The sequence below is a fragment of the Lasioglossum baleicum genome, chromosome 3, assembly GCF_051020765.1.
Source record: "Lasioglossum baleicum chromosome 3, iyLasBale1, whole genome shotgun sequence".
NCBI lineage: Eukaryota > Metazoa > Arthropoda > Insecta > Hymenoptera > Halictidae > Lasioglossum > Lasioglossum baleicum.
This window is the reverse complement of record NC_134931.1, coordinates 12,482,766-12,492,691: the sequence shown is the minus strand read 5'-3', so window position 1 is coordinate 12,492,691 and position 9,926 is coordinate 12,482,766.

Sequence of the window (9,926 nt, the reverse complement as noted above, 5' to 3'; positions counted from 1 at the left end):
TAACGAAAAACACGGACCAATCAGAGCGCGAGCTAGACGCGTGCAGCCCGGCGCGCCGGCAGCCGAGTGTCGGTAGCACGCCGCGATGTCGTAACGAACAAAAGTTTCGCGATGATGTGAATCCTCGCCAATTTCGATAAGCTTTGGATATGTTGTCAATACCATGATTCTGAACAACATTTCCCTTTACAGTTTCTGTCGATCGGCTTTAGTTTACGACATTATTGTAAAAATTTGTAATTGTAAATCGATCGATGTACTATTTCCTATTCGATTTCGATAATCTTTGGATATGTTGTCAATACCATAATTCTGAACAACATTTCCCTTTACAGTTTCTGTCGATCGGCTTTAGTTTACGATATTATTGTAAAAATTTGTAATTGTAAATCGATCGATGTACTATTTCCTATCCGATTTCGATAATTTTTGGATATGTTGTCAATACCATGATTCTGAACAACATTTCCCTTTACAGTTTCTGCCGATCGGCTTTAGTTTACGATATTATTGTAAAAATTTGTAATTGTAAATCAATCGATGTACTATTTCCTGTCCGATTTCGATAAGCTTTGGATATGTTGTCAAGACCATGATTCTGAACAACATTTCCCTTGACGGTTTTTGTCGATCGGCTTTAGTTTACGATATTGTTGTAAAAATTTTTAATTGTAAATCGATCGATGTACATACTATTTCCTCGCCGATGTCGATGAGCTTCATTTCAAAGGAAAAAGATATTTAAAACATCGAATTTATAACCTATTTCAAAGTCATCGAAATCGGTAAGGACCCACATCATCGGCAACTTTACCCGAACGATAGAAGAAGCACAAACTTATTGAATTAAAAACTCACTTATTCAGCCGTAAATCCATTTGACTACCACATACAACTACCACACTTTCATATAATTGTTGAACTCGTAGCACACTTTTATAACTCGTATCGATATCGAACGAAATTACTTACTCCGACGCGGAAAGAGTTCGATGCTCTTCGCGATGCCGCGCGAAACTGTGCTCTCCCAACGTACAATGTATTCGATGAAGGCGTCGTTTAAAACAAATGAAATCGTTCCCAAGGAGATATTGATTTTTCGAGAATCATATGATTCTCGAAAACACCGATTCGAAGATTATGTAAAAGTGTGGTGGTTTTATGTGGTAGTCAAATGGATTTACGGCTGAATAAGTGAGTTTTTAATTCAATAAGTTTGTGCTTCTTCTATCGTTCGGGTAAAGTTGCCGATGATGTGGGTCCTCACCGATTTCGATGACTTTGAAATATGTTATAAATTCGATGTTTTAAATATCTTTTTCCTTTGAAATGAAGCTCATCGACATCGGCGAGGAAATAGTATGTACATCGATCGATTTACAATTACAAATTTTTACAATAATATCGTAAACTAAAGCCGATCGACAGAAACTGTAAAGGGAAATGTTGTTCAGAATCATGGTATTGACAACATATCCAAAGCTTATCGAAATCGGATAGGAAATAGTACATCGATCGATTTACAATTACAAATTTTTACAATAATATCGTAAACTAAAGCCGATCGACAGAAACTGTAAAGGGAAATGTTGTTCAGAATCATGGTATTGACAACATATCCAAAGATTATCGAAATCGGATAGGAAATAGTACATCGATCGATTTACAATTACAAATTTTTACAATAATGTCGTAAACTAAAGCCGATCGACAGAAACTGTAAAGGGAAATGTTGTTCAGAATCATGGTATTGACAACATATCCAAAGATTATCGAAATTGGCGAGGATTCACATCATCGAGAAACTTTTGTTCGTTACGACATCGCGGCGTGCCACCGACACTCGGCTGCCGGCGCGCCGGGCTGCACGCGTCTAGCTCGCGCTCTGATTGGTCCGTGTTTTTCGTTAATAACTTGTTAACGAAGCCGCGGACGACATTTTTTCAAAGGAAAATGTCGCTTGAAATGATCTCAGGAACCTCCCATTTTCGGCTCCGGACCTAATTTTGAGACACCCTGTAGAAGCCAGATGAATGAACCGAGCGGCTCGATTTCATTTGTCTTCCGTCGTTACTCGTTCGAACGGCCAAGTCACGGCGAATTAAACGGTCTGCTACGTTTTACCTAGCTTCACTGTCGCTGGACTGGGACGTAAACAAATGGAACTCGGTCCCGCCGGATTCCGTTTCTCCAGTCGTTGGAACAAGACATGTCTGCGCAAGCTCTCGCATTTGTAAGTTTCAGGAACACCGTAAGAATACTTCTCTAGGAAACTGAGACCTGCTAACGGATTTTCAAGTAACTGTGTAATCTTCCACGGAGGGCTTCAAAAGTTGGAGTCAAGCTATAAGAGACTCGATGTTAATACACATTATCTACTTAAAAAAAATTCAATTATTAAACAATGATTTTTTAATAGATCTTTTAACAGCTACAGAAACGTCAATGGTATTCCAACAACTTATTCTCATCTTCAGTAATGTACCATAATAATTTCGTTTTAGATTGTCGTGTGAAAGAAAATTTTTTAAGCTTCTTTTTTTGGTACAGCACAATTATAAAGAGAAAAGTCGATTATTGCTTCCGGCAGATAAAGTGTTAAGATTTACCTACGGTTACATAAAACAAGTATTTCTCAATATTCTTCACGAAATCATCGTTTAAAATTGTCTAAAGAAATCAATCAAGACCTAGCGGAACCTTTGAAAGATCTACTAAGAATAAGAATAAACATAGAAATCATGAATCGCTTACGGAGAATCAATAATTAATTTAAAAAATTCAATTACCATACCTCTGGGCAGCTGAACATTTTCTCCTGCGTTCTCCGATCACATCTTTCGACCCATGATTGAAGTCCTGTCGATTCGTTTGCCTTTTGTTTGATATTTCGCTATGTCGAGTCTTCAGGCACTAGTCCAGGATAGCGAGATAAGGATCGTTCTCGATCTCAGAGATCGACGATGATCGATCCATGCACGCACACTGTGCTCCTCCTTAGAAGATAGTCGATGGAGAAAAAAATCTGGAATTCCCAGTGGGTGGACCAGTTCTCCGTCCCCGAAGATAGCAGCGTGATGTCCTTTCACGTTACGCGCAAAACTCGCTCGTTCGATGCGGAATCGCAATTCGCAATTCACGATCGCAGCTGCGGATCATCGAGCAGCCATGCGCCAGACGTTTCGCGTTCCTTCCAAATGGAAGCACGTCAATGGCGATCACGTCCCGATAATGCGGAACACATTGTTCGCTTATTAATCAATCAATATCTCTAGTAGCTCGAAAAACCCATCATTTCAAGTGCATTTCATTGCCTGCAATTTCTCCTTGCTCCGTTGCTAATTGATTGTCCTACAAATGCAGAACTGATCGTGCATAAAAATTGAGTACAAACTATTCCTCCATTTTATAAAATTTGAGAATATCATGCCTCTTTATTAATTTCTTTGTTAATCGATGATTGCGATTCAACAGTAAATTTTGTGCGTTTTCATCTGCGTATTAATAATTATTACTAGACAGCGGATTTTATGCATTTAGAACAAATAAAAACGTGATAAAATGAGGAGATCTAATTTGAAACAGCCGAAACATTAGAAGAATTTAGAAATACTGTTATATTGTTTTCAATCTATTAAACATATTCAGAAAGAAAATAAATTTAAATTTCACTTCAGTTTGTTGCAATTCAACTGGAAAATTTTTATTTTGCATAAAGATCCGCAGTTTAGTTATAAGATATGTTGGTATCTATTCAATTACTAAACATTTAGGTATTATATGAAGTACTACAGTGAGTGTAAAAAGACTCTTTAAAATAGACTAACCTTTTTATTATAATCAATTAGAAGCATTGGTTTACGAAATGATATGCAGAAAAGATTTTCCAAAAATTATAATTTACAAGGTTACATGCGAAAATAAAAAAGGAATTTTTTAAAACGATTTTATTTGGGCCCTCAATGAAAATTTAAAATATATGTTTAAAAACGACACACATCGAATTAAGATATACCATTCTGTGGATTTTAAGCAGAAACTGATCAAAAGTCGTGTAAAACTACAAATTTCACCATTTTTAACCGCTTGTATTTTCAGCATGTGTATAACTAACATAGATCTACAAAACATATATTTTAAATTTTCATTAAGGGCACAAATAAAAAAGTTTTAAAAAATTCCTTTTTTGTTTTTGCATGTAACCTTGTAAATTATAATTTTTGGAAAATCTTCTTTGCATATCATTTCGTAAACCAATGCTTCTAATTAATTATAAAAGAATCAGGTCGTTTGGTACAATTATAAAAAAGTTATTAGTTTTTAAAAGATGTACGAATACTTTTTACACTCACGGTATATCAATTTCATATCCACCTTTAAAATGTCGCAGAGAATGGAAACATTTTAGGTCGGAAATGAAATTTTCGAGTGAAAATAGCTCCGAGTGCAAAGGATTAATATTTTCATTGCATAAAATCCGGAGTCTATTTATGACAATCATTTTCAAGCAGTAGAATATGGCGGCGTTCGACGTGTTAACTATTGAGAGATGATGAGAAAGGAAACAACACATCGTTGCATAATTTAAATTTCTTTTTATTTCCGAAGCGTTTATGCACATATAACGATCAACGGTGTAACAATCCTGTTGTTGCTCTGTCGCAACCACACACTCTCATCGTTCGTTTCGGTTTCTCTGTCTTTCTCACACACGTTTCATGTACTTTGTATTCCGCATCCATTCCCTTCCTCCCTTCGGTAACAAGCAACATCCATTTTCGCAATTCCTCCGTTACACTTCCCCGTTGCAATGCGAAGCAACTGATGGCCAGCTAACCATTTTCGTTCTTCCGTAATACACCGATCGCTCGTTACACGTAATTTTGTAATCGAGCAACGAGTCTCGCAATGAAATCGTCGCGGAGGTCTCTGGTCGCGCCGGGTCAAGATGAACGTTCGTAACTATGTAATACTGCTCGGTTTGCTTTCGAATAAAACGCGGTTATGTGCGCGAAACACTGGCGGAGATCTTCCCGCGCGCGCAAACGTCCACCACGTAATGTTTGCACCGCTTGCAAATGTTTTCGCTTTTCACCGAACGTTCACACCGACGCGCGACGCCGAGGACCGCGGCGTTTCTTCAGAAAAGACGAATAAAAATTCCACTTTACAATTTTGAAGATAAATCTCTCTCTCTCTCTCTCGCTCCCTCTCTCTCTCTCTCTCTCTCTCTCTCTCTCTGTCTGTTTGTCTTTCTCTTTCTTAAGACTCGAATACTAAACGTTAGGAGAGTACTAAAGAATTCGAAAGAGATAAAGGTTAAGAGTGAAAAATGTCTAATCTACGGATGTCTCTGGCCTTCTCGGAGACTCAAGTTCCACGTAGATTGGTGAACAATAATATTCTTACAAATTATACTATTGTACGCTCACAACCTGTTGAGTAAATCAAACCGTCTGGGAGGATTCAAGAACATTTCACGTGTTCGAACACAAAGCGTCGTGAGGTTCTTCTATATGTATAAAAATGTGAATATTGTTATTCTAGGAACGTATATTAATCGTCTTATGACTTACAGAGGTACAAAAGGGGTCGATCGATACAAAAAGAAGCCCAGAAACTCGGTTTATCAGACACAGCTTTCAGTGATTGCGGCGGTCGACGTCGAAGTACCGAAATCATGGCGGAAACTCAACTTTCCAGCTAAACCAGCGATTCTGGACTATCGGTATGTAAGACTTTCCCACTTCTCTCGTTAATATCTACGATTTCAAAGAAGAACAAACCTGTTCTGACTATTTCGAGATTTCAACGTCCGACGCCATCTTGTATAAAAATGTGTTAGCATTTGGGGGACAGTATTCTTCGAACATATTGTCGCCCGGCGCTCTAGTAAGTATAGCTAAGCCCTTACCGCGAGAAGTATCGTGTCTCGCGGTACTATTACAGGAAATAAATAAATTCTAACGTGTCTTATGGTGTATATTTATAGAAAAGAAAGTATTCAAATTGACAAGCTTCTGTTCACCAGTCTAGTCAGATCACTCCTCCGTCTCCGAGATTCCTCTACGCGTATCTCTATTTGATTCGAACTCGACTGTCTCGGAATGAACGGCGAAAAATGATCGATGGGTTGCTCGCGGAACCCGTACGATCTATAAAAATCTAAAAGTTTTTCACGGTATGCTGGCGAAAAGCGTCGATCCGCTCGAGCGCGTTTTCTATGGTACAGTAGATCCGATGACAAGTACCAAGGAAGCTGCTAAGAGAAACATGGAAAACGACCATTACACCATACAAACACGCTCATACGGCGCTCTCTATCTGATTCACTTATTGCGGAGAGGTGTTTCTTTAGATATAAACATGCTAAATACCTGAGAGAAACGCGATCGCGCGAGCGTGTGTCAGCACGCGCCGACCGGTTGCGTTAAAGATTACTCCTTCTCTTTTCCTTTACATAGATATACAACACCAACGTTCCCGTTGACTATTACACGTAATCATGCTCCGACACGATGGGAACATCGTGGTCGAAGACGATAATCTCTATTAAGGGGCTAGACTCCTTTTCCCAGGATTGCAAGGGTGCGGGATTCGCCTTCTCATTTCTCGATAATACAAACACGGGGTTTTTCACTAGTCGAAAACCCTAGATAAAAGATCGATCCAGGACGCTATCTGCCTCAAAAGTCCGATTTTTTCGTTTACGAGGCGTAATTTGCACTATCTGGAAGCACACAATTGCCGCATGTAGCTATTTTTATAAAGCTGCGACAGCTACATGCTGCCGAATAATGCAAATTACGCCTCGTCAACGAACAAATAGGACTTCTGAGAGAGATAGCGCCCTAGGTCGATCTTTTATCTAGCGTTTTTGAGTACTGAAAACACCCGTGATTGCATTATCGAGAAATGAGAAGGGGAATCCCGCACCCTTGCAATCCTGGAAACGAGACTACCGCCGTCGATTTGCATCGTCGAATAGACGAACTCTTGTTCGTTATTATCGGTGTGACTGTACACCTTAATCGAACTTATGGTATCGATCGTTAGTCTGCGGATCTCTTCAGCGAGCGCGTGAGACAGAGCGATAAATAATCCAGTTTAGTAAATGCCTTCGCTTGTACGCTTCATTTCAATGGGTCTTTTAATGGCTCTGATATACATGTTATTGCAAAATTGAAACCGGGTGCACCGTTTGCCTCAATTAACCGTGGCGCAATTTATGCTATTAGATAGCACATGAAATATTTCCGCGCAAGCAAATTAACCCTCCGTAGGCAAACATGTCTTTCGCAACTTCCACGGGGCAACCTGGGTTTCTTTGACCGTTTTAGACTTTCAAAAAATCTGAAAGATTCGGGGATACGCGTTAATCCTTGAACTACAACATCGAGTCGGACAAACAAGTTCAGAATACTTAACAGAAACAGTGAAGGAACTGGTTCCCGTTTTCTTTCTCTGTGAATAAAAATTACTATTGCCAGAAAGATGGGCAGTCCAACGATCGGTTTAGACTTAGACTCTAGATGACCGAATCGGTCGCCGCGTCGAACAAGACGACTTCTAAACGCTATAATCTCCATTTCGATGTGAACTATGGTATCATTCGCCAGTCAACGTCATTCTACTCGATTAATAAAAAAATATGTATGAAATATTGCGAAATATACAGGTCGGGTGAGGGCCTCTACTTCGTACACTCGCCTACCAGCGATAGTGAATCACGTGTCGTGCATTGTATGATACAAGGAGGTTGGTCGCCACTGTCAGTCGAAAAGTGAGTGTCATGGTGATTTATGTCGTCGGTCGCACGGTTGCACGCTTATGAGCTAGCCTAATCGTAATTCTTTCTTCTTCTTCCTCCCATTCTAGCGCGCCCAGCGGCGGGGAAGGAAGCGCGCGTAAAGGATCGTGTACACGTCCGATTTCAAAAGCCGGCCGACACACTATTTTAAGTGTACTTTCTAATTTTACGTTCCGGCAGATTCCCTCTTCTGTTCTTCCCTTCTTAGAATGAAAAGCCGCTTACGGGGGATAATTGGTTTCAAAATAACCCGTCGAGCTTGCCCTCTCGCGATTCGAAAAAAAGCTCTAGGTATATTACGACCTCCGCACAAACTTTCCCCCGTGAACCCTATTGTCTTTGCTGGAGCTATTGATCCGGAAGGTACCTGGACACCCAACGGCTCCGATAGCAATTACTTATTATTAGACTGCGGATCTTTATGCAATTATGGCTTTGGAAAATTTTCAAAAAATGCTAGGATATAAAATACGACAGAATTTAGTACGATTTTAATTTCTTGCAGATCTAAAGAGACTACTACCACGGAAATAATTTCATTTGACTCGAGTTTTTTTAAAATTCGTCTACAAAAATTTCAAATTGCATAAACATTCGCAGTCTACTTATTATGTACAGATTCTGGTTAAACAGCTGCGAATGAACTGCAGATTTATACAAAAATTGAAAGTCTGTATCAATTACAGGAAGCTTGGACTGAGTAGAAATGCATTTGTTCTCCTAACAATTTCGATAAGACGAAAGCAACGTGATACATTTTTCTGAAATGTGGTGGAAATGTTGCAAAACATTACTGAACTGAAGCAGATAACATTTCGATTCGAGAATTTTCTGTGTTTATGTAAAAATCGGTTTGTGAGTCGAAATGAGTGCTACATGTTCTGGTGAATTTCAAAGTATGATTGCCTCAGGCACCAAAAATAAATAACGTAATGTCGGTGAAAATAAAAAGTCAGCGTGCTTTCACTTTATAGTGTCCGGAAAATTGTTAGCATGACTCTACACCACTGAAATATTGTAGTTGTCACGTGCAATTGTTTGCACCGACCCGACTCATTGAACGTATTACAGTCATTACGGGTTGTGAACGTGGTGTACAGAGTGTTCTGAAAGCAAACATAGACTTACAAATGCTAGGTTTTCGAGTTAGAGTCTTGTAGACTTCCATAATTTACCATAAACTACTGTATACTTTACTAATCGGGTTTATTATCTTGCAGTAGATAAAAACAGTTCTAGAGATATCCGTATGAAAAATGAATGATATTATCGGTGTTTCTTAAAATCACCAAAAAGTTTATAAAAAATTGTTATTTAACGAGGCTTGCTCTCCAATGTGAGTGAAGTATTAATCTTCGTGGTTACAGGTGTACATACATAAAAACTCGGGCACTCGAACACTCTGTACAGCTCGATGATCTAGAATTTCCAGAGTCATACAATCGTTTTAAAACTTGATTGAATTGTGCACCCTGTTAAAAAACATTCGAATGTAAACTGTTTTCTCTTGTTCACATTTGTTCAACTGCCTGTGCTAGAGGAATATCATTTGTCCTGCGTATATTTGGCGACTAGGTCACCTTTATCGTACCCCAAACTGACATACAGTTTTTTTAAATACAGAATTAATATTCGGACGTTCTAAAAAAGGCGACAACTTTTTAAATATTGTACTATACGACTTCAACTTTTTTGCGAAGCTAGAGCAATTAGTTTAATACAGAAATTTTTTCAACAATAGCAATTGATCGGAATTGTAGAAAAAATACTAAAAGTTGCATTTTACAACTTTTTTATGCGGGCATATATTGAAAATTTAAAAAATACGTTCTGTAGAGTAGGGTAAACGTTTTAGTAGGGTAAAGTGTCCAAATATGGTATAATCCCCTAGTATGGCACTACCTTATATCTTGTAAAGGAGAAGTCGTACTCTAGTGAGGAAATCCTCAAACGATAGTTTTCCAAGTTTACTCAACAATGTGCGTTGCGTTCGCACCATTCTACAAGAGTTTAGTATCGATCCTCCGCCAGCTATGTCTGCACGTGTTGAATATTTTTGTGGTTAGATTTTCGATAGTATCTTTTTCGAGGAAGATAACTGATTTTGAAATGTTTG